Below are 13,923 nucleotides of genomic sequence, written 5' to 3'. Positions count from 1 at the left end.
TGGCTTTTCAGGGACAAATTAAAATTTCTGATACATACCACATCCATCTAAATTATATTTGGTGTCCAGGATTAAATGGGTTTGTTATTTTGTTTCACTCCTTTATCACAAATGCTTTTGGCTTATTTCTGGACCATTTGACAAAAAAAAAAAAAAAAAAACCAAAACCAAAAATACCCCCCAACAGTTTCTGCTCTTTTATATTTGAAACATTACTTGCAGAAAGAAAATGCTTGTTTCCATGTAGTTTTTATTTTTCTTTAAACTTAGATATATTACATTATCTTGCTTTTTCCCCTCATCAGAGATGTTACCACAATCTTTTTATTATATAGACAATTATTTTTATTATATAGATTTTTTCTTTCTTTCTTTTTTTTGGTTTTACTTCATGCTTTCAAATGTGATATCCTGCTTCACCTCTGCATAAAAATGACTAAGAGTGGGAATTAGTGGATGTTGTTGTACTGCTTTTCACTTGCTGAAGGAATTAGTACAGAACAGGTTTCCCCAATTGCTTAAGGAATTAGTATAGAGCAGGTTTCCCCAACTGAGGGAGACAAGAGTTTGAAGAGTCAGAAGGAGCAAGTATTTTTCTTCTATTTACTACATCAGAGCATAGTAAAAGAAGCTGGGAGTAAGAGGGCACAAGGAACAGAGTTTCTTTAGGCTAAGTGGAAGTAAAATAATTCACAGGTGCTTCTGCTCACAGTTCTTCCCTGGTTCCTCAAGGTGTGTTTTCATAGCCGGCTCAAGTCCACCTAAGTCTGCAGCGAAGCAGCCAAGGTGTGGTAAAGAGGTGCCACCTCATCCACCCCCAGCTTCCATGGCCTCTCCTTTTGCTCTTTGCTCCCAGTAGAGCTCACGTGGCTAGGTAGAGACACAGGAGCTAAATCTGGCTGAAAGCTGAGCTGAAATTTAAAATAAATAAAAAAAAAAAATGAGGATACAAGGGAGGGGGTTGGTAATGCACAGGCTGGGGGAAGAGTGAGACTCACAGCTTGAAGCAAAGGACCCTGGAACCAGATCTGTATAAGACCGAAAGCTACTCTTGAGCTAGTCTTCGGTTTGCACATGAAAAATGCTCTTCAGAGCTATAGGCACTTGTAAATGAATATCATGTCCATCTCCTCCACCCTCAATTAGTCATCGCATAACCAAGCTATACGCATTTAGGCCTTTTCATCTTTCTTCTTGTCAAGCCCTTTGGCCTGTCCCCCTCACCTACTCATCCCACCAATCATTTTAATTAATCTCTGAATTTCTTTGAAACTAATAGTTTGTGGAATGAAGGAAAATGAATAGGTTAGACAAGATTGTGAACGATGGAGGTGGGGCAAAGCTGGGAGACTTTGCAAGACCTGTTGGGTTACCTCTGGGGCAGGACAGCCACACAATAAACACAGTGGAAGACTGCAGAAGTAAGGGAGGAACCACTAAAAACATTTTCTGTTTTCTTAAGAATGCTGCCTGAGCAATTCAAACCCTGGACGTTTAGGTACAGCAACACATGAATGAAAGATTTGATATGGTTGTCTTCTAAAGTGGATAGGATGATCTCTTTACCCAATAGTTATACTAGGTTTCTGACTATTATTTGTCCCATTCCCAGCTAGCTTTATAGAGGATCTCAGTGGTCACTGCAAGTGCTCAGAACTGTATTTTCAAATAACTAATGAACTATATCTTTTTTTATTCAAACAGCTGTATGTATATTATAATTTTTGATCAAAAAACTGACCAAATAGAAATTAACTATGTTGTTTAGAGATGAATCTTAAAGGAGCCCTGGGGCCTTGCTCCGCATGGTTTTTAGGATGTTACAGATCTAAATGTCACACCATTAATGTCTCTGTGTTCATTATTTCTATGCCATAGCATAGCCGGTGCTCTGAGAGATAGTGTATTGGGCAAAGTTCCCATCCTGTGGAGCTTACTGTCGGAAAAATCCTCTGTGCACAAAGGAGGCTGGCAGAATAGCAGTTGATCCACAGTGGGAGCCCAAAGAGTGAAGGTAAGCAGTAGAGGAGGCGCTGGAGGATGTGTTGCATATGGGAAGCAGACGGCTGTGCTCAGCATTGCGAGCTGGTCGCATGAAAAAATTTACCATACAAATAGAAGCATACTAATGCTGAGTGGTGGGAAGGCAAGTGAACACCTTTGAAAAGATATTTAATGTGTTTGGGGACAAAGGTTCCACTGGAAGTGTGCATTTGCTTGTATGTTACTGAGGTGGAGTTTCACTGTGGAGAACTGAAGTTAGTTTTCTGGCGTTTTATTGTTTCAATAAACACAAAGTAAATAGTGGCAACAAACTGCATTGATACATAGTTGCCAATTGTGACTGAAAGCCTCAGAATAACTGGATTTAACCATTCAGAGCCGTTAGTAAAATGGCTCAGTTTTGATTAGGGTCTCTGAATGAATACAAAATGCTTGGATTTTTGATTAATAAAAAATTTGGCATCCTGTCAAAGTTGACACCTCACTCTGTCTTAGCAGCTGTTGGAACAGTAGGCTCCTGGCAACCTGGGATAAAGCGGTGCTTGCAACAGGAGAAGGAAAGGAAGCAGGACTGCGTGAGACCAAAAAAGCCTAGTGTAAAGCACCATAGAGCTGAGGGATTTCCAGTGAGCAGTCAAGCTTTCCTTCTCTGTGCTGTGGGTTCAGGCATGGACATAGTGAATTTCTGTTACTGAATGTCACCAGTGGCTGACAGATGTAAGGACACCTGTCTGAATTCATGTTTCTGACAGTAGCAGCAATAAACAGAGAAAGGATGGAACAGTGAAAGTCTTGCAGGTTGTTCCTTCCCAGGGATTATAGTGGCGGAGCCTGTGGGGAAGTTTACAGAGTGCCTGTTCATGTAATTCAAATGGAAACATTTACTCTGGATGACAGTCATTTGTGTTGGAGTCATGGTGTGGGAGCAGTTAGGGTTGCCAAATAGCCAAGGAAGGCCTTGTAGGGAGGAAAGGGCATGGCCTGGGTAGGATAGTACCTGAAAGCACGAGTTGAAGACTTCAGTTTTCAAGAAGATGCTACTAAACTGCTACTCTTCCTCAGTCTTGTCTGATTAATAATAAACAACCTGATCTCTGATCACAGCTGATGTATCACACAGCGACTGCATAGCTGCTCCCCACTGGTCTGGGCAGCCCTGTCCCTTCACAGGATGGAATATCCCAGACTTGTCCACAGCAGCCCCTTAGGACTTCTGTAGGAGAACAACCAGGATACTCAAAACTTTCAAAATTGCTGTTCTTTCCTCTCTTCTTTGGTAAAAATTGTATCCAGTTGCCAACACTGCAGTGTCTATATGTTCCCTTGTTTCAGAAGGAAACGGAGATGAAAAATTTAGTCCAGAATCAGTATCGATCCTTACCTGAGATCTTGGTTTTTTTCTTTTTATAATGGGTTCAGGACCACTGTTCACATGTGTGCTGAAAGCAGTACTGCGTGAGCAGCCAGCAGTGCATTTGGCAGGCGCATTGGTCAGCTCACAGGACTGTTTACACAGTCTGTTAAGAACATATGAAACTTATAAAAAGCCATAACATTTGAATATATTAGAAACAAGTTCATGAGATCAAGGAAAATTTTTAGGATAAAAGGACAATAATAAAGCAAAGGCCTAAGGGCTGTGATGGCTGCTAATTGAAATTCAGATTTTTTTTAAATTTTACTTTTTTGTTGTTTGTTTTTTCTAGTAAGCACAACTAGGCAAAAATGGCTGTATGGTATTTAGAGATCTGGGTACCAGCTGCGGTGTGCTCATATCTGCAGAGGCTTCTGTTCAGCTAAGAGCGGGCCATGGATTCAGGTAAGTCATGTGAGAGAGGTTATGCATGTGTGTTGCAAGAGCAACGTAGCCTTATTCTATATAAGCATGTTTTGTGCTGATGTTTTCCAGTTATTGCATTCCTTACAGTCAGTATAGGAGAAGCTGTGTGGCTGGCAAAACTGCAAGCCCAGACAAAGCAGTTCTGGGTGTGGATGCTTACAGCCTATTGCCAGGTGCTTCAAATAGGCATTTATGTCAAAGATCTGAGGTCAATTCAATGATAGCCAATTTCAGCCCTAGATTATTATGTAAATATTAATAAGAACAGTGATATATTTTACATCTGTTATTGGTCTGCAAAATATTTGCCTAACCCTGTAGCAGTAGTGGTGGGCTTATATATCCCTTCAGGACAACCATGAGAATTTACAAAGTGGAACAAAAATTTGTTCATCTCTTTGACATAACCTTGAGAGTTTAATGAGAAGTAAACTTATTTTCTCTATACTAGCAGAGAAAACCAGGAGAACAGAATAAACTCAAATGGGATAGATCTGTAGTCTTCCCTGGTTTTGCCTCCCTGCTTAATCACTTTTTGCATCTCTGTGGCTTGGTTTCCTTGCCTGTAAAATGGGTATAATGAGACTGAAGTTCTAGTGAAGCATGCAGATCTATGGGGACTAAATGCTTTACCAGTGTTATGAACTATTTTTATTTAAAGATGCATTATGAAAAAAAGATACAAAAAAAGAATGGAATTTCATCTGGAAGATCTGGGATTAATTTATTGGTATAAAATATTTGTTACTGGCCTCATCTGCTTTTAGGATATCAATGATTGATGTTTTTATTGGTTAATCAGCTTTGTAATGCATTTTGAATCTGACTGAGGACTGTGTAGAACATATACAGGCACTTAGATTTATGCCATTTTCACCCTCTGACATTTTGACCAAATAGCTTGCAGTTGCTGTGTGTCTGCTTTTTTAGAGGGGTTTTGTGGTTTGGTTTTTTCTCTACCTTTAGAGTCTCTGCTGTGAGAGGCTCTGACAATGATTTGGAGTTGTTAATGTCAAAAATGCTGTGTAGGAGGAAGTATTACATGTTTAGCTTCCCAGAAGGGGGGAACCTGAGGCACAGTGATCAGCACCTCTCCAGATTCACACAGGTAGATTTTTTTAAAGAAAAAGCCTTGATACTTAGTCCAAAACTTTGACAAGAAGATGATCATGTGAAACACAGGAACTCTTCTACGTTTTACAGCCCTTGGGGAAGCGGGTGGGTGCAACAGCCACTCCCTCCTCACAGGAGTGGGTATTGTCGGTCCTGGGGAGGTGAAGCTTCCAGCCCCCTTGGACACTTCCACCCAATAAATTTGCACCTAACCTTTCTTGCCTGTTTTGACATGTACGTTAAGTTTTAAAATGCTATACATGTAGCAGTCATTTTTAAGGAAAACTAAGGAGCGCTTTGTAGCAGATGTAAATCAGCGCAATTCACAATGTCCTTAGTTCCGCAAGTGCTTTCGGCCGGCACTGCTGACAAAAGAGGCAGTCCTGCCCTCTTCCTGCTCCCACGCTGTCCCCTCCCTTGCGCTGACACAGCCATGAGGTGAAGTGTGTTGGGAAATACATCCCGTTCAAATCTATCCCAGCGAAAAACCTGAATGGCTGGGAAGAGAAGCATTTGCTTCTTTTCAGGGTGTCACCCGTATATCCCAGATTAAAGTCCTTGTGGAACCACCGTGTTAGTGCAATTCACTGGTCTCTGTGAAAGCCAGGAGCTTTGCTCGTTTGTCTCAGCAGCTTCTGGCTAAAAGAGAATTGCGCTGCAGCTGGAAACTCAATCAAGCGAGTTGCAAAACATTTCATTCATACGTGGTCCTCGGTTGATTCTTAATACACCTTTACTATAGTCGGTAGCACTTCATAAGCCTTGTCAACATTGCAGTCGAACAAAGGCTTGTCTCAAGACTTTGTGTTGTGTAAATAAACCTTGTGCCTAGCAGGGTGTCACTGAGTTAATGTAAAGCCTGAAAAGGGGAGGGCGTGGGAGCAGCATGCCAGTCTTAACGTTCTGTTTTCTGCACAGGATTGCAACAGGATTGCAACAGCCCAGCCTATCTGAGCTGCTGCACGTACCGTAAACATGTCTCTGCACTTGAATTTGAGATGGGTGGCAACAGAACAATATACCTTTCTGGGAAATGGTAATGGACAGCAAGATTTTGTTCTAAGGGAATTCTGAATAAACAATAGCAGTTTTCTTCTTAGGATGCTGATGCTTTCCAGGTGGCCCCCCAGACAACCAAACAAAGGAAATATATATGGCAGCATTCACTCAAGGGTTAAAGTTTCAGGATAAGGTGGGGGGATGTTGAAAATCCCATGAACGTTAATAGTTATGCTTTTATCTTTGTGGTAGCTCTGACTCCTTTTTTTGCTTCTCACAGATCAGTAATTAGGGGACAAATGACAGGAATAACCCCCTTAGTAAAAGTATACAACCATTTCTGAAACAAACAGCATTTCATATGCAAAGCTGTCTGGTGGAGTTGCATGCTCAGGGTGCTTTTTCAGGCCTCATGGGAAGTTTTACAAAGAGCAAGCTATCTTTTAGCAAGTGCTTTTCTTTAGTTTCAAAATCATCTGTTGCTTTTTTCTAGAATGATTTTCCTGGAAAAGGTGATACAAGCCATAAGAAAAGTCTGTGTAGGGTTTACTGCTCCCCCTAACACTCCCCCCCCCCCCCCCCCCCCCCAACACTGGGAGCTCTCAAAAATATTTTAGTATCCTGGAGATTAAAACCAGTGTATTTAATTTGTATTTGTCTTGTAATAGCTTTGACTTTCGCTGCCTTGTCCTCCCCTTTATTGGGAGTACATGTGTGAGCACTCCCTCTAATGTTGTTTATACACTCCCTGTCAGGTTCAATAAGCAGTTTCTTAGCAGGGCACCTTCCCACGTGAAATAAATGTTTCCAGTTCTTGTCTTAGCTCCTGCTTCCTCCATGTGCAGTGTCTTGACAGAGCATAGCAGAGAACAGAGATGAGTATCAGTGGTATCAGTAAGTCTTAGCTGATAAATGGGAATTAACTCTAGAACCTCATCAATTTACTGGGAGCTTAGATGTAGGACAGCTGTTTACAGGACTTTTTATAGGTGTTCCAGTTATGTGAGTTTTATGTAGAGCCTATTTTAAATTTAGGCATTTTATTAATAGTGGATCTGGAAAATCTTACAACTCTAGTATACCAATGCACCTCTTGGGTAATGCTGAAAATAATGTGGTAATCTGTTGAGGGATTCTTTGTGTAAACAGAGATATTGCTAAAGAGAATCAAGATAAAATGTAAATGTGAATAATTGCCCCTAAGACAACGAAAAATTGGCAAGCAGCCATATAGAAATTAGAAATTTAACTGGTTTTATACCATGGGTACTAAATTATACTGGTGGAGTCTCAAATGAATGGCAAACCCACAGGTGACTCGTAGGACCAAGGATTTCCCCTTCATCAATAGGTATAGTTAAGTAAAATTTCCCTGAGCAGAAAACATGTTATAGGAGTGGCCAGATTTTCAGCTTTGAAGTAGAAGACATACTTTCATTTTCAGTATCTCCATTAGAGCTTCTTTTTGCAAGACCAGGAGTGTTAACTCTTGTGCCTGAGCCAAAATTCCAACCTAAGCAGAATGTACTCATCTAAATTTCCCTTTTGGTTTCATTTGGACAAGGTATCCTTTGGTGTAGTGTTGCTGTGTACTGTTACAACAGTTGCTGTGTTGGGAGCTTGGGAAGGTGCCCGCATGGAAGAGGTTACATAAAAACTAGACCATTATAAGCTCAGAGAAACCCCTGAGCGTGATGATTAAAAAGAGAAAACGATTAGGGAAAGCACATCAAAGAGTCTCAGTGAGAGTCCTGAAAGGAAAAATACTGATTATATTTGTTTTGATTTTGTCTTACATGAAGTAAAAGATGTGTGGTGTGTCCTGGGTCGCCACCCTAAGGGGTGTGTACTTAAAGACAACAGAATCTGAATCCAAGACTTCAGTGTGGTTTGTTTTGGTTGCAGGGCTGGAAAGATAAGATATAATTGTACCATATGCATAGTGGTGCTATCAATCTGATAGATTACACTTCCCATACACCCCGACCACCTTGCCTACACTCTGCCTGCTAATCTGTTTCTAGCAAGATAACTCCTAGCTTTCTGACCTTTCAAGAAACTTTCAACTACGATTTTTAAAACAGTCACAAAAATGTTTTTCTTTCTCCAAATGTGCATTTATTCTCTCTGATGAAAGCAGTCAGAGGCATGAGATGGGTAACATTGATTACTAAAGCGAGTGTGCAAGTTCACGTTCAATAAATTTTGAATCTGAGAGGCTAAAAATTGTTTAGAATTCCATTCTGGGTCTGGGAATAAGAGTAGACATTTATTGATAGTACTGTTGTTCACACTCCACCAGGTTATAGTACTGTTATTTTAGAACAATGTTAGATTCATTTTTTAAAGTATGTTAGACTTTTTCTGCCCTGGGAACCATGTTAGAAAAGGTTTGAACTAATAAAATATGCAAAATGTGGTTTTAGGGCTCTCCTTTAATGTGGAAAGGGGAAGAAAGGTTTTAGTCAGTTATAGCAAATCCAGTAAGGGAACTGTTTACTTAACCGCTCTCACAGGTTGGTTTTTTTTAGTGTGCCTTTTCAGAACTTTTCAGCTGGGTTTAGTTCATGTGGACTAGCACATTAAATGATGTTTTCTACTGATACGCATTTTTCACTTGTTTCTCTGACTTCAGTAGTTAGTCATTTTCTTTCTGGCACACTGGTATAGTAGATCCCAAAAAGCTAAAGGAAATAACGGGGCTTTGGAAAAGGGGGAGTATAAAATGAAATCCCTGTAGACTTAGAATTTATGTAGGAAGGTTGCATCTGAGTGTATTTTTTCAATGAATATATCTAGCATATATAAATTGATGTGATATTAAGAGTCTTACAGATTCGTGTTTGGTATGGTTTGTATACATTGTGTTTTTCACTTGAGTGATGCAGGCATCCTAAGGAAATTGAAGGTAACAAAGTGTTTATAATGTCCTACTAAGAATGTGATCTGTCTTCCCAAGTCCATGTAGTACTGGTGTGTAACATAAACCTGCATCTAATAGGTGTGTGTCTGAAATTGACAGAAAAAATGTCACTTTCCATCTCAGGAGTCCCATTGCTTCCTTGGCTGCCTCATATTGGTGATTGTTTTAGGACTTTTTTTCACATCAGGAAAGACACTGACAGTAGTGCATATTATATTCCTATATCAACAAAAATAATCATAAAATATGCAAGGTACAGGAGCATACTCCATGCCATCTAGGTAATACATTAACTTTGCTGGTTATGCATATTTGGCTTTGGCCTTTTTAGACTCCTCCTGAGGCTGGGTCCAAGAAGAAATTGTCTTGTACATTATGCTTTTGCATATAAATAACAGGTTGCTTGGAACAAAACATTCTAGGTGAAAGACTTTTGCATTTTCCTTGTATCCTTCTGCCATCTTGATTTGGTGACACGTGGTAAAATCCACCTGTTCTCCTGGCTCATTTCGTACTCTGGAGAGCTGTAGATGAATGAGCCAAGCATGAGAAACAGAATGGAGAACAGACGTAGACAGCACCACTCTTTTAGCCTTTAAGGTCTGAAGGAAAAAAAAATTCTATGTCTGGGATGTCCTGCTTTTGTGCATTAGATGGATTGACTTTTTGTTCAGGTCAGGAGTCTTAATCTTTTTTTTCCTCCTTAAAAGAAATACAAAGAAAATATTACATCAACATCACACCTAGAATAATTTAGTTTCGATCTGATCCTCACAAGGCATCAGGTCTGTTTGCAAAGCTAATAGAAGTGTAATGACAAGAGCAGCAGTGGCAAGTACCTTTCCCCCCCCCCTTTTTTTTTTCCTTAATATCAAAGCTAAAAATGTGGTTTTGATTTATATGCAGGAGTACTGATTTGTATACTGTTAAAGCTATATAATAATAAATCTAAAGCCTAGCACAGTTTATAAATACACAAAAAGCATATGTAACTTAATAGTTATTTGTGCTGTTTTGTTGGGTTTTTTTCCTTGTGTACTCTGTCCTACCTTTGTTACTCAGGGCACTAGTGCTGCATTAATGTAAGCAGCAAACAGCTGCATTTATCTTCATTTTATTCTTCCAAGTCACAGCAATGTGCTGGAATGAAAGCCATTGTCTATAGCAAACCTTCTTAAGTCTTTTAAGGACATCCATCTGGATAGATTTTGTGGTTATAGAAGGGCTGATGCTGTAAGTACTCATTCCACTAATGGTTTCATTGATTTTTATTTACACCCTTTGCAGGTTGCACAGAGTCTCAGTTTGAGTAAGAATTGCAGACTATCTGCTGAATTCAAGAATTGCAGGCATATGTTAAACTAAAACAAGACTTCTATATCTGTCCTTAAGATCCTTAATCGAAGTGGGGGCTCTGAAGTAGACTATTCAGTCTCCAGCAAAGCAGATGAGAAGTGCGATTGGTAAGCACTGTTAAAAACCAGGTGCATAAGTTTGAAAATGTTCATCCAAGTCACATTAATATAAGTAGTAGGGAAATGTCATGACTTACTGAGATTAAACAAAGACCTGCTTAGAATCTTGTGACTTCAGCTCATAAATGGATTTCATCACTCATTACAGCTGCATAAACAAATGCATGTGGTATATATGCATGTTTTGTTTTTGGAAGTTGTTGTTTTTAAAATCCCCTCAGAGTTTTTTTAATTGCTTCTAATGAGCCAACATTCCCTGGTTCTGGAGCGATGCCTTGTGTACCTGAGCAGCATAGCACAGTCATTGCTTTTAAGGGAATAGTTTGCCTGCTTTTCTCCCTTTCTGGCAGCTGAACTACTTTGGCAAGCAAGCTATTTTAAAGGATGAATTTACATTATGAAACCTGGTGTCAAAACTTTTATTCCTTTTATGAAAATCACCCTTCCCTAGCACTCCTTTGGAGCTATAGAAATGTAATCCCAGCCCAATCAACAACTGGAGAAAGTCCTACACAATATCTGAGCTCATGCTGAATAAGTTTGTCCCGTATCTAGATATTTTTCAATTGTTTAATGTAATTTTTTTATGCTGTCTCCTGCCTCGTTTCTTCCTGAGTCTCATAAGGAATCCTAGAAACGGATGCCCTGTCATTATCCATGGGTAATTAGTACTTCCTCCATGTTTTCTTGCCAATATGTTGCAAGTGGGATGTGGCAAGATTAATCAGTTTTTTTCTTCCTGCTGCGATTATTACTTGAAGGCATTAATGATGGCAGTAGTTCATGATGTAGAGCAGATATTTGTCTGTGGATTCAAAAAGTAGTACAGATCAAAACTACCAAGCCGTTCTCATATCTCTAGGGTAACAGTTGCTGCTTTCAGTTAAACCTATGCTATTCAGCATCTCAAGACAGGCAGTTATCGAAGTTTAACCTCAAGGAACTGTGATGGCAAAAGGTGTGGGTAATTCTTTGAATTTCAGTTAGCCATTTTATATTCAGAAGTGGCATGTTGTATTGTTCCTGGATGGGTAGTGTCTTATTTTAATGTTATACTGTAATTTATGTTTCTTTAACCACATCTAAAGGAAAATTATTTTTTCCCCCGCAAACAAAATATGCAAGAACACTCCATTTTTGTTGCCATTTTCTGAGAAAGTTTTAAAAATCAAATTTAAAAATGGATATTGTTGGGGGGAAATTTTACTTTTTTCCTATGTTGCTCACAGCCTTCTCTTTTTACTTCATAAAACTAGAGTCAGGAAAGTAAAAAGAGCAATATGGGACAGTTCATGGGCAGGGATTCTTACACACGTACCCTATATAGATGGATTTGGCCTGAAGTGGTTTAATTTGTTTTGGTCCCTAGAATAATAAACAGGTGTAATAAAACGTAACTTAAACTGAATTAATGTAAAATCTTTTTGCTTTTCTGTCAAGCAGCCTTAATTTTTAGGCAACTGAGGAGGAGTCTTAATCATGTGTGTTCCTAAAGCTTGCTTAAAAAAAATTGCTGAGTGTCTGAGGCTTTGAGTGTTCTGCCCCTTCTGTTAAAGTATTCTGAAAATCCAGTTGCTCCGAAAACCTGCCCTCTCATGCAGGTAGCTAAAAAGATGCCTGACAGTAGAGACTCGCGCTCCAAGATGTTGCCTTGAATGCCTTGAAATGTCACATTAAAATCAAGTACGGTTCACCCACAAACCATCTGGATTCACAGATCTGAAAACGATCTTTCAATTAATTAAGCTTCTCCTCTTCCTAATAAGGCCTATTTGAAATGCTGGGAGGCCAGAGACAGCAGGGCTGTAGAGCAGGAGTGTGGCTGTGGCCAAGGGTCCCCCGGCGGGTGGTGGGCCAAGCCCTGCTGGGGGGCCCTGCCTCGCCTTACCTTGCTGCTGGCTGTGTGGGTGCTGGTCAGGCCTGGGGAAATACCTGGCTTTCTCCTTATTAGGCCAGCGAGCTGCTGCGGGAGCCCCGTTCCTGCCTCTCTGCTTCCCGGCTCTGCTCAGTCACAGTCCTAAAAAGGCAGTTCCTTGCTCCTGCTTCCCACAGCTGAGCTCCCCCGGGAGGACAGCCCTCCCAAGTCAGGCATTTTACTTACAAGGACAGCTGTACTTATGGATTTTGCTGTTGTTTCTCGAGGAAGCTGTTGTGTTTACAAGCACTGCTGGGGTTATCCTCTCGGTCAGTGAATGTTGAAAAGTATAATAGAGTGCAGTGTCAGAGCCTGCAAACCTCTCCACGCAGGCACGTTTCTGCAATGGTATAGATCCCTGTAGGGTCTTGCGTAGGGAAGGAGGTGCGCAGTGTGAAGCTGTTCAGAGCCATAGTCTTGAAAGCATATTAGGTTATGGTTTTATAATAGAAAGTACTCAGCAGCAATATGAGCTCAAAGCAATTCATGTCCTTTTTCCTCCCTCCGCTGGCTGCCATTCCTGCGCTGCCTCTTCCCTTGTGCTTGCTCAGTTCTGTGTGGGGGCCATGCTGTGCGCTTGGTTTGATTTGTTCTGAAAGCCAGGAGAGCGTTTGCTGTTCAGATTTATAGTGTGGCTTCATAAAAAGTTGTGCTGGTGTAACTGAGTGAGTGGTGGATAGGAAAGAGGGGGGAAAAAAACTTGGTTGTTAATGCCCCGTGCTCTTCCTGACATGAAACCAAAGCTGCTGTACTCTCCTCCTGAATAAAACCTTTTCAAATGCTGATTATTTTATTAGATATTTTTACAGGTTTAAGTGAAATTTTCTGAAGGATCTGATTATTGGCTTATTTATTTCACATGCCAAGTTACAAGCTTAGTTACAGTCTGATAGATTTTTAAGGACAAGCTCTTTACTGGAGCCAGATTTCAGAAAGGCTTGAATATGCTAATTCAGAAAGGGTTTTACACGTTTTTTTTTTTCTTTTTATTAAATCAACAAATCATCCTAGCTTAATTTGAAAGAATAGGAGTGTTTTTCAAATTTAAGATCTGTGAAATTCTGGCATGTGCAGTGCACCGTGTGGTCACATACTTATTTCAGAAAGGGGCTTAGAATAATTCTTTTTCAAGGGGGCTTCTTGGGAAAAGTCCCTGGGTAATGTGCTCTTTCAAGTGTGCGAGACGTTGGGGTGCAGCTCGTGGCATTTGCACATATTGTACTCGGGCACAGCAGTTTGTCTCTTCAGAGCCACATACTTCCTTAGTTTATCAGACTGCTCCTGGCAATTCTGTTCAACCTTTGGACTTTATGGCCTCTCTCAGGATGTAGTGTTTGTTCCCTAATATCTCTTCTCTTGCCTTCTGCCAAGTTTCCAGCAGGCAATGAGGCCATGACAAGCAGGGTCACAGGTGTTGAAGGAAGTCAGCAGCACAAACAATTATTATTACAAAACTGGATTCCACGGTTACAAGGATGAAATACTGCTCCTCTTTATGAATCTGTCATACCATCCTCATCTTCTCTTTTTCTGAGATTATAAGGTGTTTTCTAGCTCATTTTCCTTTTGTACCAGTGCTAGGTGTGTGCCTGTGGATTTAGTAGGTGGGGTTAACAGTTCTGATGGTATAGATTAGAAAAGAAAAGAGGGAAAA

The 13,923-nt window shown here is 40.3% G+C and overlaps 1 protein-coding gene across 4 annotated transcripts in view; it reads left to right on the top strand.

The window, feature by feature from the left end:
• The window catches only part of FGGY (FGGY carbohydrate kinase domain containing), a 325,564-nt gene that overhangs the window by 31,510 nt on the left and 280,131 nt on the right, over nt 1-13,923 (top strand). For 2 of the 4 annotated variants that reach the window (XM_080406372.1, XM_080406370.1), the window contains one exon: nt 3,711-3,823. The gene's annotated coding sequence lies outside the window, so the exon portion shown is untranslated. Of the gene's footprint in view, nt 1-1,878; nt 2,015-3,710; nt 3,824-10,260; nt 10,343-13,923 lie in introns of those variants that run through there. The other 2 variants (XM_080406375.1, XM_080406369.1) reach the window with 2 other exon arrangements.

Source organism: Falco punctatus (genome assembly GCF_963210335.1).
Source record: "Falco punctatus genome assembly, chromosome: 11".
NCBI classification, from domain to species: Eukaryota; Metazoa; Chordata; class Aves; order Falconiformes; family Falconidae; genus Falco; species Falco punctatus.
This window is presented reverse-complemented; position numbering and strand designations above follow the sequence as displayed.